This window comes from Monodelphis domestica, chromosome 1 (assembly GCF_027887165.1).
Source record: "Monodelphis domestica isolate mMonDom1 chromosome 1, mMonDom1.pri, whole genome shotgun sequence".
Taxonomy (NCBI): domain Eukaryota; kingdom Metazoa; phylum Chordata; class Mammalia; order Didelphimorphia; family Didelphidae; genus Monodelphis; species Monodelphis domestica.
Window position 1 is genome coordinate 267250742 of NC_077227.1, and position 20007 is coordinate 267270748.

The window sequence follows — 20007 nt, forward strand, 5'->3', positions numbered from 1 at the left end:
TCATTTATCTTTGTGATAATGTATTGCCAACCTTGATACATAACAAGCATGCAACTAATTTTATGTGAACATGTCTTGGTATTTTAGGTTTGCATTTTATGATGTCTCAATCTTGGTCAGTAAGCTATTTCTTTTTTTGGAAATAACTTAAATAAAGAATATGGTATAGTTGATTGTATATATACTCATTAAATTAATTTATTAGGGCACATCAAAACTATTTTTTTGGTTTTAATTGTGCAACTAGCCATATGGTATCTTTTTTTTTCAGTTTGATTAGGTTATGATAATCATCCCTAATAAGGTGAAATTTAATAAAGATAAAGTAAGAGGTTATATTTGGATTTAAGAAATTAGTGATACAGAATGAGTGAAGTGTGGTAGGACATTTCCTGTGAGAAGATATTGTGATCTTAGTGCAATAGCTTGCCCTTTGGTAAAAGTATGCAATATAGAATTTAGGAATCTCTCTTTCAATACACATAAATGTATTACATATTCACATATACATATGCATTGAGACATATATATGTGTATATACATATATGTATGTGTTTATGGATAAATTGCTTTGTGTACTTGTGTCATTGTTTACTTTCTTTTTATTCAGTAGTAATTCCAATGGTGGAGCAAAAATGGAAGGATGACCCATTGCTGCTGGGATTGATTATCCATCCTTTTGTTGATAGTGCAGTATAATAGAACTGTGCCAAGAGGCAGAAACTGTAGGTCTTAGGTCACTTCTCAGCTATTAATTAGTTATTTGACCTTGAGAAAATCACTTAATATATATGCTACAATTTTCTAATCTATCAAAAGAGGCTATAATTAATACTTATTCTATATACCTGATAGTGTTGTTGTTAGAACTAGATAATTAAATTGACATGAAAACATTTCCCTGAGCATAAAATGCCCTTTATAGATGAGCAATTTTTTTGTTGTTTCAGCATTAAGGGTCAGTAACCAGGGACAAGTCAAACATGAAAAGATATTTACTCTTTGGAAGTGTGGATGCCCTTCTTTCCTAATAGAAATCTTTAGGAGAACTATTTCAGTCTTCACTATTAATTTTTTTACAATTAAAATTCCTCCAGTCCTTGAATCAGTTAAATATTTATTGAGTTTTAAGGACTTGCCAAATTCACTTTTAGCATTCCAGATACCTTAAAATGTGGAAGTGGCTATGACTATTATTTTACAATGCATAGCATTTATTGTGTTCATATCATCTTTATACTTATCTTCTTTCTGTTTATATTCTCTGTTAGTACTAGTAGTGAATCATATTTCTTTATTCAGTAAGTAATTAAGTACCTAGTATACACATTATAGTATGCAATGAGGGTACAAAGACATAAATGAAAGATTTTTAAATCAAAGGTGTTATATTCTACTGGGGGAAACAATTATTCAATTCAAATCTTTTTTTCCAAATATAGAAAAGAGTTATAAATTACAAAAATATATTTAAATAAAATATGTATTAATTTTCAAGTGACAGGGATTCTAATTTTTTTGTGTATGTCATGGCTTCCCCTGTAACAGTCTGGTGAACTGTATGAACCTTTTCTTAGAGTAATGTTTTAAAATGCATAAAATTAAATCAATGTAATTAGAAAGGGAGCCAATCATATTGAAATTCACTTATCAAATTTATTTTTAAAAGTTCATAGATCCTATGTTAAGAAACCCTGAACTGGGGAGATAAGGATAAATTTACACTACAACAATGGTTCCCAAACTTTATATAGAAATACATTACTTCATACAAAAACATGTTTGTGCTTCTTCCTACACTTTTCACAAAACAATCTATGGAAATAATTCTTTTAGCTCATATTTTATTCAGATAAAATTAATAATTTATTACATCTTTTGGAACAATACACAAATCACAGACATACAACAAAGAATAATTGATTTATAAAATTATAATTGTATTTTTATTAATGTTGTAAATGAACTTTTTAAACATGAAGTTTCTAACATACTGTTGATATTACTACCTTTCTTTTTCTACCATTATTAAAGGTCAATAAAAAACCCTATTACACACAAGTAAGATGTTGCAAATGGCAAAATATTTGTTTGATAAATCAGAAGGCTTTTCTTCACTCCTTGTTAAAACATAAGATGGTTCTGTCAGATGAAGCTTCAAGTTTGTTTTTGTATTTAAAAAAAATTCTTGTCCCATCTAAATATTCAACATGTTTACATTATTGGCTGCAACTAATGCATTCATAGAAAGCAAACAAAAGGTTCCATCTGTAACAGTGTTTGTGGTTCTTTAAATTAGAGTCTAGATATTGTTGATCTTGTTTTCTGGGGTCTAGACTTTTTATTTTGTATTTATTAATTTCTACTACTTCAACTGGCTTGAGTGAGCTATAATAGCAAATTGGGTAGAGAACTGGCCTCAGACCCAAGAAGACCTGGGTCCATGTCTGGCTTCTGACACTATCAGGCTGTGTGAGTGAACAAGTCACTTAATTTTTCAGTGCTCTAGATAACAACCTTCTAGGACTTTTGAGTTGTGGAGAAGATGCTTTAGTAGAAGAAATTCTTCCCTAGGAGTTCCCTAATACCAGTTAAGTCACAGGCCCAGATTCTGTCCCTTTCCCTGTCTTAAATTGTTTAGCTTGTCTTTCTACTAGTTTCAGCTATTCCTGTGTACTTTTTCTTCAAACTAGTCATGTATTTACCAATTGTAAACAGATATTATTTTACTTAAATAAAAAGTAGAGACAATAAAATTTTAAAAGATTTAAATATTAGTTATTTATGAAATAATTAAATGAATCTTGAAAATTTCTCTTAATTATATGTAACTGTTCTAGTTTTTTCAGTTTTTTAAAAGTTGAAGTTGGGGATTATAGCAAACTAATTTACTGAAATGAATAATGCTGAGATTTAAAGCAAGTATTTTTAATTTCCCCACTAATGTTGTTGGGATTTTTTCTTTTCATACTCACCTCAGAATTGCAGCAACCAGTATGACAAAACAGGGTACCTATGTCATACATCAAAAGAAGGTTGTGGTTACAAATCATGCCTGTGCTGAAATTCATCATGTGTTGGGCTCAAATTTGGCCTTATTTGTGCCTACTATATTTTATAACCAGGGGAATGCTTTTACTGTCATTTATAGTGGAATCACTGTTAGACTTGGTTAACTTTTATTTGAAATTTACTTTCATTGAAAAAATAGATGTTGTTTGTATGTATTTTACTAATACTAATCATTTTGGCCAGTGCTTTGCATTTCCTTCCTTCCTCCAGGATCTTGAACCTCCTTTGAGGAGGAAGTATATTCTGAACGGGAAGTTCATTTTATGTTCCTGGGGAGTGAAATGTTATATTTGGGAAACATGAAGTGGGTCAGTTTATTTGGATTGTAGAGTATATAAATACAAAAACATTCAGAGATTTGTCATAGGCCATCTAACCTGATAATAGTTATAATTTATATAGTTTTAAAGGTTTACAAATACTTTTCCTATATTCTCATTTGAGTCTTATCCTAACACTGAGAGATTAGCTCTACTATTCCCTAGTTTATGACAGAAGAAAATGAAACTTAAGAGAATTTAAGTGACTTGTTCAGGGTCACACAACTAACCATCCCTGAGCACTAGAATTGGGTTTCAAATCAACGTTTTGTCTGACATCAGGTCCAGCACTTTTTACAGTATCAGAGAACCTTTAGGAAAACATTCAGTACTCTGTGCTTTGGCCTTTTATTAAATTATAATAAAACCCAAGTTTTAGAACTACATAAAAGGAATTATAGAAGTTACAAATAAAAAAAGCTTAATTAGCAATCAGTTAATATATAGAATTGAAAAAATTATCAACTAGCCTGATTTATAATGATGCATTATTGCCAAATATGTAAAATATCCATTTAATCATAGTTTTTAAGATATTAACTTCTTTAAATTGTTAATACATATGTACATACATAATACATACATAAATACATTCAAATGCTAGTTAAAATACTTTTACAACACAAAATGCTTTTTCTCATCTAATGCTTTTTAAGAATTTTAAATACTCCCCCCACACACACATTTCTGACCACAAGATGGCACTAAGTCAGTTTGAAGGTTAAGGTGTATGTGTGTGTGTGTGTGTGTGTGTGTGTGTGTGTTTAACAACATTCAATTGATACTACATTTCAGTAAATTAAAAAAAAAAACAGGGTAAGTTTTCATTCTGCTAGCTTATAGGAGAAGATCTTATTCAATTCAAAATCTTTATTTCTAAAGCAGCATTGAAAATTATCTAAGTAACTGGCCAAAATGAGAGAATCCTAGAGTTAGAGCTGGAAAGGACTTTAATACTTAATCTAGTCCAAAACTTTCATTTTATAGATGAGGAAATTGAGACCCAGCTAAGTGATATGTCCAAGTTCACATAGATAAATATTAAATCATAATTCAGTGAATGTAATGAATTATAAAGGGCAGCTGGTTGGCACAGGGGATAGAGTGCTAGACCTGAAGTCAGAAAGACTCCTCTTCCTGAATTTGAATGTGGCTTCAGATACTTACTAGTTATGTGACCCTAGGCAAGTCACTTAAGACTGTTCGCTTCAGTTTCCTCATTTGTAAAATGAATTGGAAAAAGAAATGGTCAACCACTCATATACTTGCCATAAAACCTCAACTGTAGTCATGATGAGTGGGGCACTACTGAAAAATGACTGATCAAAATGGATTACAAGGCAATAATAATAAACCCTTAAATTTATGTAATTTATATAGTTTATTATTTATATTTATATAGTTCCAACTTGACATTTCCTTAATAGAAAACTATGTTTTGTATCTGCTGTAGTGAATTGACATTATTTACCCTTTACTCTAGATTCTCTCTTCTTAAATACAATTTTTCTAGCAATATTTTCTCAAGTTTATAACACCTTTACATAAAAAGAGATCTCATTTGTATTGTTGTATTAAGTGGGAATAATTATACTACCTGCTTTAGCAAAATGTTAAAGATTTGTGATTTACAGGATAAATGTAGGTGTCAGTTTATAGTTTTATATATATTCTAAATATCACAGGTTTTAAAGGAATTGATTGATTTATAGCAGCTAATAAACCATTTGATTCAAAATAAGTCATACCTCTTGCTACTTTTTAGGGCCTTGAGATTTAGGAAGGAAAGTATATAGTGTTTTTTTTTCCCCCATGTTGATTACAATAAAGTATGAATAGGGTTGGCACAGAATATAGGATACTTGGGCAAGCTCACTTGGATAATAAATTATATAACCAATGTTTTAATCCAGGTCTTTTGAATCCAAATCTAGCACCCTTTCTCTATTTAGAGGGGATTTAAAAGTATTTTTTTTAATTTCATGAATTGCATAGATAAGAAACAAGCAGATTTTCCTAGGTCATATTCCACATCGGACCATATTTTTACCATTTCAAAATGATAGAAAGATGTAGCAAATGCAAGATCTCATTCTACTTATTGCTTTGCCTGATTATAATTTAGTAGTGCAAAACATTGTGTTAAAGAACCTCTCTTGTATGTCAAAGCTTTTTTTAGCTATATGTCACAGCCATTCAAGGTTCCTTAAAAGATGGAACATAACCAGTCCTATTTGATGATCTTCTCATAAACATGTGAAACTTTAAAAGGAACATATCCTTGTCAAAAGGTTGTTTGCTGTTATAACAGATCCAATAGTGAGTCCAAGTTGAAGAGGGATATCTTATGGATTCTGCCGTTCTTCATAATGAGTTACTTTGCATATATATTGTGCTAGTTGCATCAAACCATGAAATATTGTTGAGTTTTCTAGAAAAAATCTAAATCTATAACCCTCCAAAGAGTTTTGCCTGCCCATACACAAGGAAGGCCAAGTTTCTATTGACCAGATTTTAGATGAATGTCATGTAGAGTTTGTTCATCAATGTGTATATCTGAAACAGGCAAGACAAATTGATGAGTTGAGCTAGAAATGAGGAGTGATCTATATTATAAATTGAAAAGATCCTTTAACTTCTCCAAGCTTTCCATGGAAGAAACATAGGCTCTGTTTCCTTCTTTTCCTTTTTCTTTCTTTTGTTTCTTTTCTCCCTTTTGTCTTTTCTCCTTTTCCCTTTTCCCAGTATACTTGTAGCCATCCTATATGGAGTTCTTTTTCTGATATATTCTCTCTATCATCTCATCTGGCTCTTTTTTTGGGGGGGGGGGCAACAGTACTTTCAGTTTTAGCACAGTTCCTGGAACATAACAAGCACTTAAGAAATGCTTGCTGATTGATTTCCATATATCCTTGTGTGACTCATATTTACTGGTACTACAAAATATATCAGTGCACATTTCCTAGAGTCCTACCAACCTTAAAATTTATAATTTAAAAATATTATTTGTCATTCTGTCTAGTATATTATGGTAGCTTACGTTTGTTGTGATTTGCATATCTATGATTATTAAGGAATTTGAGCATCTTGTTCACATTATTAACTGTGTTTTCTTTATAAATTATCTTTCATGTTTTGGTTCATTACTCCATTGGGGAATAAGTATTTTTAGCCTTATAGTCCTTCAGAGATCTCAAATGTCAGACCTTTACCTGATGTATGTATTTCAAATTTTCTTTAGTTCTTTTAATTTTAAGGATAATTATTTTATACAACATCAGAGAAGTGGCCTTAGGGAGTGAGGGATTTTCAGGGAGTACAGTGGGAAAAAGCACAAGATTTGGAAGTCTTAACATCTGGGTTTGAACCTTACTTCTGCCACTTACAAATTGTATTATCTTTGGCAAGCCATTTCCCCTTTCTAGACCTAAGCTTCCTTAACTATAAAGTGAGATGTTTGGAAAATTTGATTGTCCCACAATGTTTCAGTTACCATGTACGATGTTCTCCTAGTTCTGCTCATTTCACTCAGCATCAGTTCATGTAGGTCTTTCTAGTTCTTATAGAAATCAAGTAGTTCATCATTCCTTATAGTTCAATAGTATTCCATTACCATCATATGGCACAATTTATTCAGCCATTCCCCAACTTGGAGGACACCCCCTAATTTTCCCATTTTTTGCCACCACAAAGAGCATGGCTATGAATATTTTTATTCAATAATTTTTATTATTTCTTTGGGGATGTAAGTTTATTCTTTTTCTTCCAGTTTTTTATTAATTAAAATATTTAGATTGCTGATTCAGAGGAAATTGGGTGATGTGCAGCTCTAATCTCATTTTTTCTCATATATCTAACAAGTTTTTCTATCAGTTAAGACATTTTGAATAGTGATTTCTATTCCCTGGGGTTTTTTTGAGCATAGATTTATAAATTATTAATCTTTTGTACATGGTTGGTTCTATATTTAAGTTCTGTCTTTTCCTTTTATTTCTCTATTCTTTTTCTAGTACCTGACAGTTTTTGTAATTTTATATTACATTTTTGACTGGTAGTGCTAGTTTTCCTTTTTATTTTCATAGCCTTTCTTGATATTCTTTTGTCAAGCTCCTTTACTATATAGAGTTTTTATTAATTATCTTGTTCTAGGAAACAGCCTCTAGATATATTTATTGGTGTTTGCATTAAATCCACAAGTTTGGGAGCTATTGCTGTATTTCCTGTATTTGTCTGACCTTACCAGAACTAGGGATTATCTCTCAATTTATTCAATGTCCTGTCTGACAGATGCCTTTTGAAATATCTCAGTCCATGCTCTCTGTAGCTTTTAAATCTTGTATGAACCTTCTTAAGTTCTTGAATTCTTTCTTTCTACCTGTTTGTAATGTATTTCTTTTAACTGGAAGTTCTGAAAGGACATTTTTAGGAGTTTTAATTTTTTTTTTTAGGAGATAATTGATGAATTCTTTTTATTTTCACTATTCTAAAAAGCTGGGTAGTTTTCTTGAAATATGATATGCAGACTACTTTTTAGTCAGGTAGACCAGTGATTACCAGTTATCCCTTCTTGCTCTGTTTTTCAGGTCAGTTTTTAAAGATATATATTTTATGCATGTATGTATGTATGCAAATATAAAGCATCTCATATTCTAATATGAGATGCTTTATATTTTCTTCTATTTTAAAAAATCTTTTGACATTATTTTAATATTTCTTTGGTTTCTTGGAATCATTAACCAGAAGGTAGGTCTAGTTCTAATTTTTAGAAAGTCAGCTACTTGGTTGAGGTTTTGAACCTTATGTGTTAAGCTGTTATTATTTTTCCAGGTCTTTTCTCCATAACTCAATTATTTTCTAGTTCTTTCTTTTGCCAATGTTTTCAGTTATAGGTTTTTAAAAAACTTCTGAAAACTCTTGCATTATTCTAGAGATCCTATTGCTTTGCATAGCATTAGAATACAGAATAATCAAGCCAGAACAACTCTTAGATGTAATCTAAATCCACTCTTTTTTTCTTCACTTTTAGATTGCATTTTTATTTCAATTCCAATTTCTCTGCTTTTGCCCCTTCTCCACCCATTGAGAAAGCAAGAAATAAGATACCCATTATACATATACATATACATACAAGTAAAACATTTTCCCACATTAACCATGTTCCAGGAGAATGGGGAGAAAAGCAAAGAAAAATAGAGAGAAAAAATGCTTGGATCTGTACTCTGAGTCTATCAGTTTTCTACCTGGAGGTAGATAGCATTTTATAGTATGAGTCCTTTGGAGTTGTGATGGATCATTGTATTAATTAAAATCCCTAAGTCTTTCAAAATTTATTATCTTCATAATATTGCTATTATATAATTCTCATTTTGCTCACTTTATTTTATTTTGGTTCATATAAAACTTCCCACATTTTTCTAAAGCCATTCTCATTATTTTTCCAATACAATAGTATTCCATCATATTTATATACTGTAACTAGCTCAGCCATTCCCTAGTTGATGAACATCCCCTCAATTTCTAATTCTTTGCCACCACAAAAAGAGCTGCTATACATCCCTTTATAGATTTGGTTCATTTACCTTTTAAAAAAAAATCTCTTTGGGGATGTAGATCTTTTTAAATATTTCTGGATCAAAATTTATGCACAGTTTTATAGCCCTTTAGGAATAGTTGTATTTGCTTTCCAGAATAGTTGGATTATCTCACAGCTCCAACTACAATGAGAAAATTTGGTAACACAAATTTTAATATATTATTTCACTGTCATTTTTAATGCAATTATCCATGGTTTATGGTTTATCCTTTGATCCATTCATTCTTTAGGATTAGATTATTTAGTTTCTAATTAATTTTTAATCTATGTTTCCAAGTCTCTTTATTAAATGTAATTTTTCTTGTAGTATGTCCCAAAAAGAATACATTGAATATTTCTGCTTTTCTACATTTGTGAGTTTTTTCTGTCCTAATCCATGGTAATTTTCTGTGTAGGTATTATGCAGAGCTGAGATGTAGGTAGTCTGTTCAGTATTCTCCATAGATCTATCATATCAGCTTTTTTTTTTATCTAAAATTCTATTCATCTACTTAACTTCTATCTAGGTCTGAGAGGGGTGTATTGAGTTCCTCTACTAATATAATTTTACTTTCTGTTTCTTCCTGTAAATCATTTGACTTTTCCTTCAGTAATTTGGAAGTTATTCCATTTGGTCCATATATAATTAATATTGATATAAATTCATATTCTACAATGCTTTTTAGCAAAATGTAGTTTTCCTGATTATCTCTTCAGGTCTGTTTTTGTTTTTGCTTTATCTCAGATCATAATTACTACCTGTACCTTTTTTACTTCAGCTCTAGCATAATAGATTCTTCTCCAGACCTTTATCTTAATTTTATGTGTCTATTTCAAATGTTGTTGTTGAAGTCTGATTTCTACTGCACTATAATCCATTTCTAGTCCTCTTATTTTATTGGTAAGTTCATCCCATTCCCATTTATATTTATAGTTATAATTATGTATTTGCCTTCACCCCATTCTCTCCTATTAATCCTTTTTACTCTGTTCCTTCCTCAAAAAGTTTGGTCAGCTTCTGCCAGCTTCTCTTAATCTTCTCTCCTTCTTATATCACCCCCATTCCTTTTATCTTAGCCCCTTCCCCTTTTACTTCACTATTGAGTAAGATGAACTAACTTGTGTGTAATGTGTGTAAATATATATATTTTTCCCTCCTTGAAGAGGTTCAGATGAAAATGAAATTCTAGTATTTCTTCAATTTCCCCCTCTATTATAAAAGTTCTTCTTTCCATGCCTGTTTTATATGAGATATTTTCTCACATTCCTTCTCTCCTTTACTTCTTCTCTGCATCCCTCTTTCTTACCCTTCCATTCTTTTCAGATTAGAGGATTACATATAAAATCTAACCATATATGACTGTAAACAGTTTAACCATAAGTCCTTTATGATTTCTTAATCGTATTTACCTTTTTATGCTTCTCTCCAGTCTTGTGTTTGAATGCCATATTTTATATTCATCTCTAATTTTTTTCATTAAGAATGCTTGAAAGTCCTCAGTTTCATTAAATATACATTTCTTTCCTTGGGTTTATACTCAATTTTTCTGGGTAAGGTACTTTTGGTTATAATCCTAGTTTTTTGCATTCTGGAATTCTGTCTTTCACTTCTTTTTAGTGGTAGCTGCTAAGTCCTGTGTGATCCTGACTGTGACTCCATGGTATTTTAATGATTTCTTTCTGGGTGATTTCACTATTTTCTCCTTTACTAGGAGCTCTGGATTTTGGTTATAATATTCTTGGGAGTTTTCATTGCAGATTCTTTCAATTTCTATTTTACCCTCAGGATCTTGGTAGTTTTCCTTGTTAATTTCTTGAAATGTGATGGCTAGGCAGTTTTTTTGATGATGGCTTTCAGGCAGTCCAATAATTCTCAAATTATCACTCTTTGATCTAGTTTCTACATTAGTTGTTTTTCCTATGAGATAGTTCACATTTCTTCCTTTTTTTTCAGTCTCTTAGCTTTGTTTTATTGTTTCTTGCTGTCTCATGGAGTCATTAGATTTCACTTGACCATTTCTAATTTTTAAGAAGTTTTTTTCTTTAGTGAATTTTTGTGTCTTTTACCATTTGGCCAATTCTGATTTTTACGAAGTTATATTCTTAAGTATTTTTGTTTGTATTTTCCAGGCTATTCTCTTTTTATAATATTCTCACATTGCTTTAATTTCTCTAGCAAGTTTTTCCTCTACTATTCTTATTTGATTTTTAAAAATAACCTTTTTTTCCCTTTAAAAAAAATCTTTATCTTTTTTAGGATTTTTTTTTTTGGCTTGTGTCTGGTCTATGTATTTCTTTAAAGCTTTGTTTGTAGATATTTTCAAGTCCTTGTCTTATTCTGAGTTTATGTCTTGATTTTCCCTGTCATATTATAGTTTTTCGCATTCCTTTTTTTTGTTGTCAGCTCATTTTTTTTTCAGCCTATTTCTTGACTTTGAATGAGTTTTGCTCATCCAAAAAAAAGTGGGGTGGAGTGGGGGGGGGATCTGGTTTGATCTTCTATGTTTTTATGTTCTGCTGCTTTCACAGATCAGTCTGAAGGTTTCTAAGTTTTCTGTGCTTTTTAAGGTAGTGTAATGCAAAGAAATGGCTAGTCATCCTTTTACCAGGTAGAACCCCTGCTCCCTGTGACTGCAACTACTTCTCTCCATCCTGGAACTGAGACCAGAAACTGGGTAACGAGTGATAGAGCTGCCAAAAGGCACCTGATCATGTCCTCAATGCTGATATATGAGAATGTCCTAGAATCCCTTTCTGACATGGTTTTTGATTCCCATACCTTTCCTGGGCTGGATGCTTTTACTACTGTTGCTACTGCTGGTACCTAAGAACACAACTGGTGCTGCTTCCACTGTCAGGTGCTTCTGGCTAGCCCCCACCCCACAGTTCACAGACCTTTCTTTTTTATATTACTAAGCTGTTTTTGGCTGGAAAAATGAGTTACTATCTCTTTTTATTGGCTTTCTCCCTCATAATTTGGTTTGATGTGTTTTATTTAAGTTGTTTTAGAGTGTGGATTGGGAGAGCTTGGAAAAAATGTTGCCTTTCCTCTGCCAATGTGGCTCTACCTCCATTATCTTATTCTTTGGAGAAAATTCATTTCTAGCTCAAGGAATAATAAATGATTTATTTATGGTTATAAATATTAACTGGAAGAGCCAGTTTTAGTAGTAATAATGATTATAATAGTAAAGAGAATAAAATTAATAATAGAACTGATATTTATGTGGTGCTTTTAAGATTTGCAAAGCATTTTACAATTATCTTATAACTAAATGATGTGGCCAGATACAATGGTTCAGTCAGATTCTAAAGTTAACTCCCTTGTTTTGTGTCAGTAATAGTGCTGTTTATAGTGTGACAGAGTTATGGCAAACATGGTCCCCACATGCCGGGAGCAGAAATGTACATATCTAGTGAGCTTAGAGAAAAAATGTGAATTAAGAAATGAGCGTGCATGTGTGTGTACCAATTTAATAATTATATCTGGTGTACTTTCTTTTAGATTAACAGTTGTGAAATGCCTATTAAAAGAACTTCATTAAAAAACAAATGCAGTGTTTAAAAAATACAGTAGAAAACTTAGCAAAGCATTCTTTTATAGTTTCTAGTCTCATAAAAATCTATATATCTACTAAACATATTTAAAAACCCCAATTTACCTTTAGCACTTAGTAAATAAATAAGGTCTTCATATTTATATTATAGACTAAATTGGCAATAAGATGAATTTCCTTTCATTATTTTTCCTAACATATTTAAATATTAAATGAAATTATTCAGTCAAAAAGGCAGTAATTGAAGCTTTTGTATGAACATTATCTTGATTCATAATATTCTAGATCATACTTTGTGTTTCTTGACTCAGTCACTCAGTTTTGGAGAAAAAAAGCCACAATTTTTTTATTATATTTTAGCATTTCTTGTAAGCATCTCTGAAAGGTAAAGGATCAATACTTCTTGCTGACCTGCATGTATAGAGGAGGCTTTTGTTTCCATGCATTTTCTAGGGTATAAACTTCAGTTACCATCATTAGCTTTGTGGAGACAGTTTATGGTGATATAAAATGACTTTTAACTCTAATCAGAAGAAACTTATTCCTTATAAGATTACTACAAGGTTTTTAGAGAAACATTTACCATGTAACATTCTTAAAAATTAAATTTTATATCCCACTGAACTGAAAGTAGACTTACTGAACATTTACTAAATTATTTTTCATTTGTTCTACTTATTTATTACTCTTCAACCTATATATTTAATACAGAGAAAGCCTAATATCTGGAAAATTTTAAATCTGAAATGATTTCTCAAATTATAATGTGATCATAAGTAGAAATACATTTTATTAATAATTATTTGATTCTAATTTGTGGCATGGATCGCTAGCATTTTTTTTTTGGTTTATTTTATCACATCATACAAATTAAATGTTACCCTTGTAAACAGTTAACTTCTTTGATGCTATACACATTAACTTTTGGATAGGAATGAAAAATGTTCTCTCACATACAGGAAATCACTAGAAAATAAGAACTGGATCATTTAATATACAAGAATAGGAGTGTTAAAGAATTTTTGTTGAAAAGCAAGTTTCAGGACAGGAAAAAAAAATATTCTGTTCACTGTAAACACGACACCAATGGGAATAAGGGCCAGTTCAAGTTCTAAGTTACCATTACTTTGGGTAATAATTTCAAGCTGTAAGGCACAGCTGTATAGGCCCAGCCAGACAAGCTATCATAGAAATGCTTTGATAGCATGGGGCCCTTAAGTGTCAGGATATAGAAAAGGCAGCAGTTGTTGGCTGTGAAAACAGTCTGATACAAACCAGATGGGAACTTACTTGATGGGCAACACAAAGGAAAACAATTGGCTCATTCAACAAAGTCAGGCCTGAGCCCCAGAGAATTAATAGAAAACAATAATAGTCAACCAGGGTTGATGCAAGCAAGAAACAGCCATGTGGCTATGATTTAAAGAATTGTTTTTCCTCAGACTAAACAAAATTTTAATTTCTAGTTCTCATATTCATTAATTGTTCATTTACAGGTTTTCTAAAACCTCCTTTATAATTCATTTATGAAACTTTTGATTTCATGACTCCAAAAAAAAAAAGGCCATTGAAGGTGACTTTGCTTCCTAAGGATATAGACCAGTTGCTAAGCAATTTCAGGAAACCATCAAATTTACAAAATGATTCAGTGTGTTGATATCCTAATTAAAAAAATACTTAGCACGTGTATGGCTTTAACCATGTTTAAATCTTCTTTGTTTTAAAACAGACAGAATCAAATAGTCATGAGGCTTTCAGTGGAAATGTTTCATTTGTATTATGAGTTTTCTGACTTCATTGGATGAGACAATTTTATTACATAATAATAACAGAAAGTAATCATCAGCACTTATATGACCTTTTAAAGAAAGGTTCTTAACTTGAAGAGCAACTTTTTAAAGAGTGTTTAATTTGCAGTCTCGTATAATAAAGACTATCAATTAGATTTAAAGGAACATTTTGGCATTAAAATTTAGTTTTAAGATTTCTCCAGGCATTTAGTCCATACAAAATACATTGTTCATATTATATACTGTACAAAGAACAAACTTTTATGGAGATATTTTGATAAAAAATAATTTATAAGAAATTATATTTTCTTCTTCTTGAAATAATCTAGACTGTTATGGGGGGCTTGAGGTGAACCCCTGGGGTTCAGAAAAGATACCTTTTGCAAAGATACAAGACTCCAAAACTTAGCTTAAAAATAAAAAAATAAATTTATTAATTTACAAGGTAATGTTGAATCTGGCCAGAAGGAGAGCATAGGTGGAAGACTGCCTCCTAGGTGGAACAGCATAGATGGAAAGCTATTCCCAGATGACATTAATTCTGGGGACTTTTATACTCTTTACAACAGTGAAGACGTGACTCTAGAGTGGTATGCACTGAGGCATGGGCGGGGGGCAGGTTTGCATGAAGACATAGGGTGTGACCCTCATAGTTTAGAGGGCAAATGGATGTCTGAAATACAACTTGATGATATCAAGGAGGTGTATCTCTCTGTCTATCTCAAATCTAAAGGATGATCCAAGGAGGATAATTCTCTCAGGGTCTTATAGGAGTTATCAGATGTTTTGGGTTAGGAATCATAAAAATGTAAGTAGCAACAAAAGTTGGGGAGGGGATTTATAGTCAGATGAAGTAAAAATGTAGCAAAGATTTGAAAAAAGCAGATTTCAGATATTTTAAATTTAAGACTAAACTAAAGAGAAATGAGCAGTTCTGCAAAAATGGAATTCTTAGTCCCATAGAATGTAGAGTTTGAAATCTTGGAGATCATCTATTTCAATTCCTTTATTTTAGAAATGAGAAAATTGAAGTCTGGGTGGAGGTGGGGAGAGACAATAATAAGCTTCTCTAGTCCAGCCAATGATGAGAACCTCAGAAATTTAGGACAGGCTTTGACAACCTATTCAAGAATTTGGGAGGAGATTAGAGCCCTTATACAAAGACTCAAATCAGGAACAAAGGCTGGACATACAAATGAGAAGATGAAAACCAACATGAAGAAATATTGTGGATAATGAGAAGGCCAATCATAAACCCAGAAGAAAAGAGTGACACCACAAAACTTTAAGTGTAGTCTCAGGGGGAAAAAAAATCTCTTGATCATAAAGACTTTAAGAATACCTGCAAGAAATTAAAAAAAAAAAAAGAAATTGAAGATGAAATTTGAGGTTGGGGAGGTGGGATTAGAAGGAGAATAAAGAACATAGATCAGAAAATAGAAAACTGTGCTTAAGTGATAGACTCCCTTAAAAACTGAACAGAACAAATAATTTAATGTCTCCAGGTGACAAAAGGAAACAGAACTAGGCCAAAAAATAGAAGAAAATGTGAAGTATTTATTTTAAAAAAACAAATGATCTAGAAAAGATATCATTTATTAATCACTGGATTCTTTGTAATAAATTTCTCTGAATGTCTTATAAATAAGATTTATAGGAGAATAAGGGCCATTTCTAAATAGATAAATGAACAGACCCTCAAAAAAAATTCTGAAAAGAAATCTAGGCTATCAACAATTAAATGGGAAAAAACCTGTCATAATAAGAGAAACAGAAATTAAAGCATCTTTGAAGTTCCACCTGACACCCATCAATTTGGTAAAGATAGCAAAAATTAAAATGACAGAATAAGAACTCTAAGACACATTTGGTAGAACTATGAATTCATCTAACTATTCTGGGAAACAGTTCGGAACTGTGCATAAAAAAATAACAACTCTGCATACCTTTTGACCCAATGAGTATGTACTAAGAGCAAAAAGAGATAAAAGACAGGGAAAGGACTCATGTACAAATATTTATTGCACTTTTTGTTATAACAAAGAACTGGAAACAATGGGTATCCTTAGGAGATATTGAAAAAAATGATATGTTGGGTATGTGTATGTTTAAGACATGCTAGGTAAATTATGGTCAGACAAGTAATAATTGTCTCAGGTGGAATATGAACTCGGGTCTTCCTCACTGCTAATTTATTACTCTATCCTTTATGTAAGATCTGGAGCCAGAAAGATCTGGGTTCAAATTTGGCCTCAGTTACTTCCTAGCTGTTTTACCCTGAGGAAGTCATCTAACCTTTTACTGCTCTTCTGCCTTGAAATCAATATTTAGTATTGATTCTAAGACAGAAGGTAGGGTTAAAAAAAGACACAATAATAATCTAATATCCAAGACTGAGTATAATCCAAGGTTGGGAGGAGATGAACTTTGAATTGAATATAGGATTTTCAAGCATTTATGATGACCAGAGCAGAAACAACAAAACTAAAATACATTTTTATTAAAATATTAATAATTGATTATATGTGATTATTCATATATTATATATAATATACAAATAATTATATATATAAAATAATAATTAAAAATTAAAAATAAAAATATTTAAAAGTAAATACATTTGAAGAACTGGAAGGGTTTAAATGCTAATTTGCATACATTTCAATAGGGAGAAAAAAGATAAATATCCTTGCAGTATCTCCCCCCTAGATATGATAGCTGTTTACTTCACCATGCCTTTTTTTGCAAGATGTAAAAGATCATATACAGTAACAAGTACAGGAAACAAAAATAGTCTTTTTAGGACACTGCTATAACTGTACATCAGTTGATTTGTCAAGGAACCAGGGTACTTGTCTGGATTATTCATTTTCATCATGGATTGAATTATCATGTCCATGCCCATAACTCTCAGATCTATATATCTTGTTCTAGATTCTTTCTCGAGCTTCCATCTTGCACCACCAGTTGCTTATTGAACATTTCAAATTGGACATCCTGAGGACATATTAAACTCAAAATTTTATCTAAGCCAGAATTTATTATTTTCTTCCAAACCTTCCCCTTCCAAATTCCTTTTTGAGATGGGATTATTTAAATATTTGATTTCCTCTTTTGTTAATCTAGGCAATTTATATTTTTGTAAATATCCCTCCATTTCACTTAGATTGTTAAATTTATTGTCATATATTTGTGCAAAATAGTTGCTGATTGCTTTAATTTCCTCCTCATTGGAGGCAAATTCACTGTTTTCCTTTTTGATACTGGAAATTTGATTCTCTTCTTTATTTTTTAAATCAAATTAGCTAATGCTCTAGTTTAGGTTTTCTCATGGCTACAACTCTTAGTCATCTTTATTAGTGCAATGGTTTTTTTACTTTCAATTTTATTAATTTCTCCTCTGATTTTTAGAATTTCCAATTTAGTCTTTAATTAGAGATTTTAAATTTGTTCTTTTTCTAGGTTTGTTTGTTTGTTTGTTTGTTTTTAGTTGCATGCCCAATTCATCTATCTGCTTTTTCTCTATTTTATTGATATAAGAATCCAGGGATATCAATTTCCCCCCAATACTGCTTTGGCTGTATCCCATAAATTTTGATAAGTTGTCTTCTCATTGTCATTCTATTAAATGAAATCAGTAATTGTTTCTATGATTTGTTCCTTGACATACCTGTTTTGAAGAATTAGATTATTTAGATTTCAATTAATTTTTAATTTATCTTTCTATGAAGCCTTATTAATTATAATTTTATTGTATTATTATCTGAAAAAGTTGCATTTATTATTCCTGCTTTTCTTCATTTGGTTGTGAAGTTTTTATGCCCATTTTTATGTCAATTTCTGCATATGTACCGGGTGCTGCTGAAAAGAAGGTATATTCCTTTTTATCTTCGATCAGTTTTCTCCTCATATCCATTAAATCTAACTTTTCTAAAATGGCTTTCATTTCCTTTGCTTTTTTAATTTTTTTTGATAGATTTATCTAGTTCTGATAATGGAAGGTTGAGGTGTATTGCACTAATAATAATTTTATTGTCTATTTCCTACTTAAGCTCCTTTAGTTTCTCCTTTAAAAATCTGGAAACTACACCATTTGGTGCATTTATCTTAAGTACTGATAGTACTTCATTATCTATAATACCTTTTATCAAGATATAATTACCTTCCTTATCTCTTTTAATAAGATCTATTTTTGCTTTAGCTTTGTCTGAGATCATGATTGCTACTCCTAGTTTTTATCTCAGTTGAAGTCCAAGAGATTCTACTCCATCCCTTTTCCTTAATTCTCTCTGTGTGTGTCTACTTGCCTCATATGTTTCTTTTAAACATCATATTTTAGGATTCTGGTTTTTAATCTGTTCTGCTATCTGCTTCCATTTTATGGATGAGTTCATTCCATTTACATTCACAGTTATGAATACCATTTGTGTGTTCCCCTCTATCTTGTTTTCCCCTTTTAGGTCTGCACTTATCCTTTCACTCTGTTCCTCCACACAAATGTTTTGCTTTTAGTCACCCCCCTCCTCTCCCCACTCCCTTATTTCTCCCCTTTCCACCATCACCTTTCTTTTTCCCCTCTTACTTCTTTATTGGGTATTTTAACCATTGCCTCATATTACTCCCCACCCCACTATCAAATTTCTTATTCCCCGTCTACTTCTCTATAGGGTAAGATAGGATTCTATAACCCCAATGAAACTGGCCTCTCTGAATCAATTCTGATGAGAGTAAGGTTTAACTATATCCATCATCACCTTCATCTTCCCTCCATTGTAATAGTTTTTTCCCTGTGCCTTTTTATGTTATAACTTATGGTCTGTGGATTCTTTCCATTTATATTTTACCCTTGGTTGTTCAAGTATATCAAAGCAGTTTTCTTTGATATTATGAAATATATGGTGTTTAGGCTTTTTTTTTTTTTTACTTTGAGGTAGTCTAGTAATTCTTAGATTATCTCTCCTAGATCTATTTTCAGGATCAGTTGTTTTTTCAGTGGAATAATTCATATTTTCTTCTATTTGTTCATTCTTTTGATTTTATGTTATTTCTTGATGTCTCCTGAAGTCATTAGCTTCTATTCTATATTCTAATTTTTAAAGACTAATTTTTTCCATGACCTTTTGAATCCTTCTTTTCCATTTGGTTCATTCTACTTTTCATGGAACTATTTTCTTCATTGCATTTTTGTGCCTCTTTTTCCATTTGATCAGTTTTGCTTTTAAGCTGTTATTTCCTTTTTGCATTACTTTCATTTCTTTTTTTCCATTTTTCTTCTACCTCTCTTATTTGATTTATGAATTTCTTTTGGGGTTCTTCTAGTGCCTGTGACCGATAGCCATTTTTCTTTGAAGTTTTACATGTAGTTGCTTTTTTCTTATTGTTTCCTACTGAATTTGTGCCTTACTCTTTGTCTCCATAAAAATTTTCTCTGGTTAGGTGTTCCTTTTGCTGTTTAATCATTTTCCCCAGCCTTTTTTTTTAACCTGTGGACTTGGAGTTCTGAAAGCTGCTCATTCTGTCTCCTCTTCTGATGGCGTGCTGGACTTGGGGCATGTAAGAAATATTTCTCCCCAAAGGATCTCATGGGGGGAATGTTGTGATTAAGATTTTATTCAGTTTACTTTGTCTCATTAGGAGCAGGGGTTTAGGTCAGAGAAAGGGTTTTTTATTTTTATACTGTCCCCTTTAAGAGGGAG

The 20007-nt window shown here is 31.4% G+C and overlaps 1 protein-coding gene across 2 annotated transcripts in view; it reads left to right on the forward strand.

Moving 5' to 3' along the window:
- The window catches only part of KIAA0586 (KIAA0586 ortholog), a 157409-nt gene that overhangs the window by 123290 nt on the left and 14112 nt on the right, over positions 1–20007 (forward strand). The window lies entirely within an intron of this gene.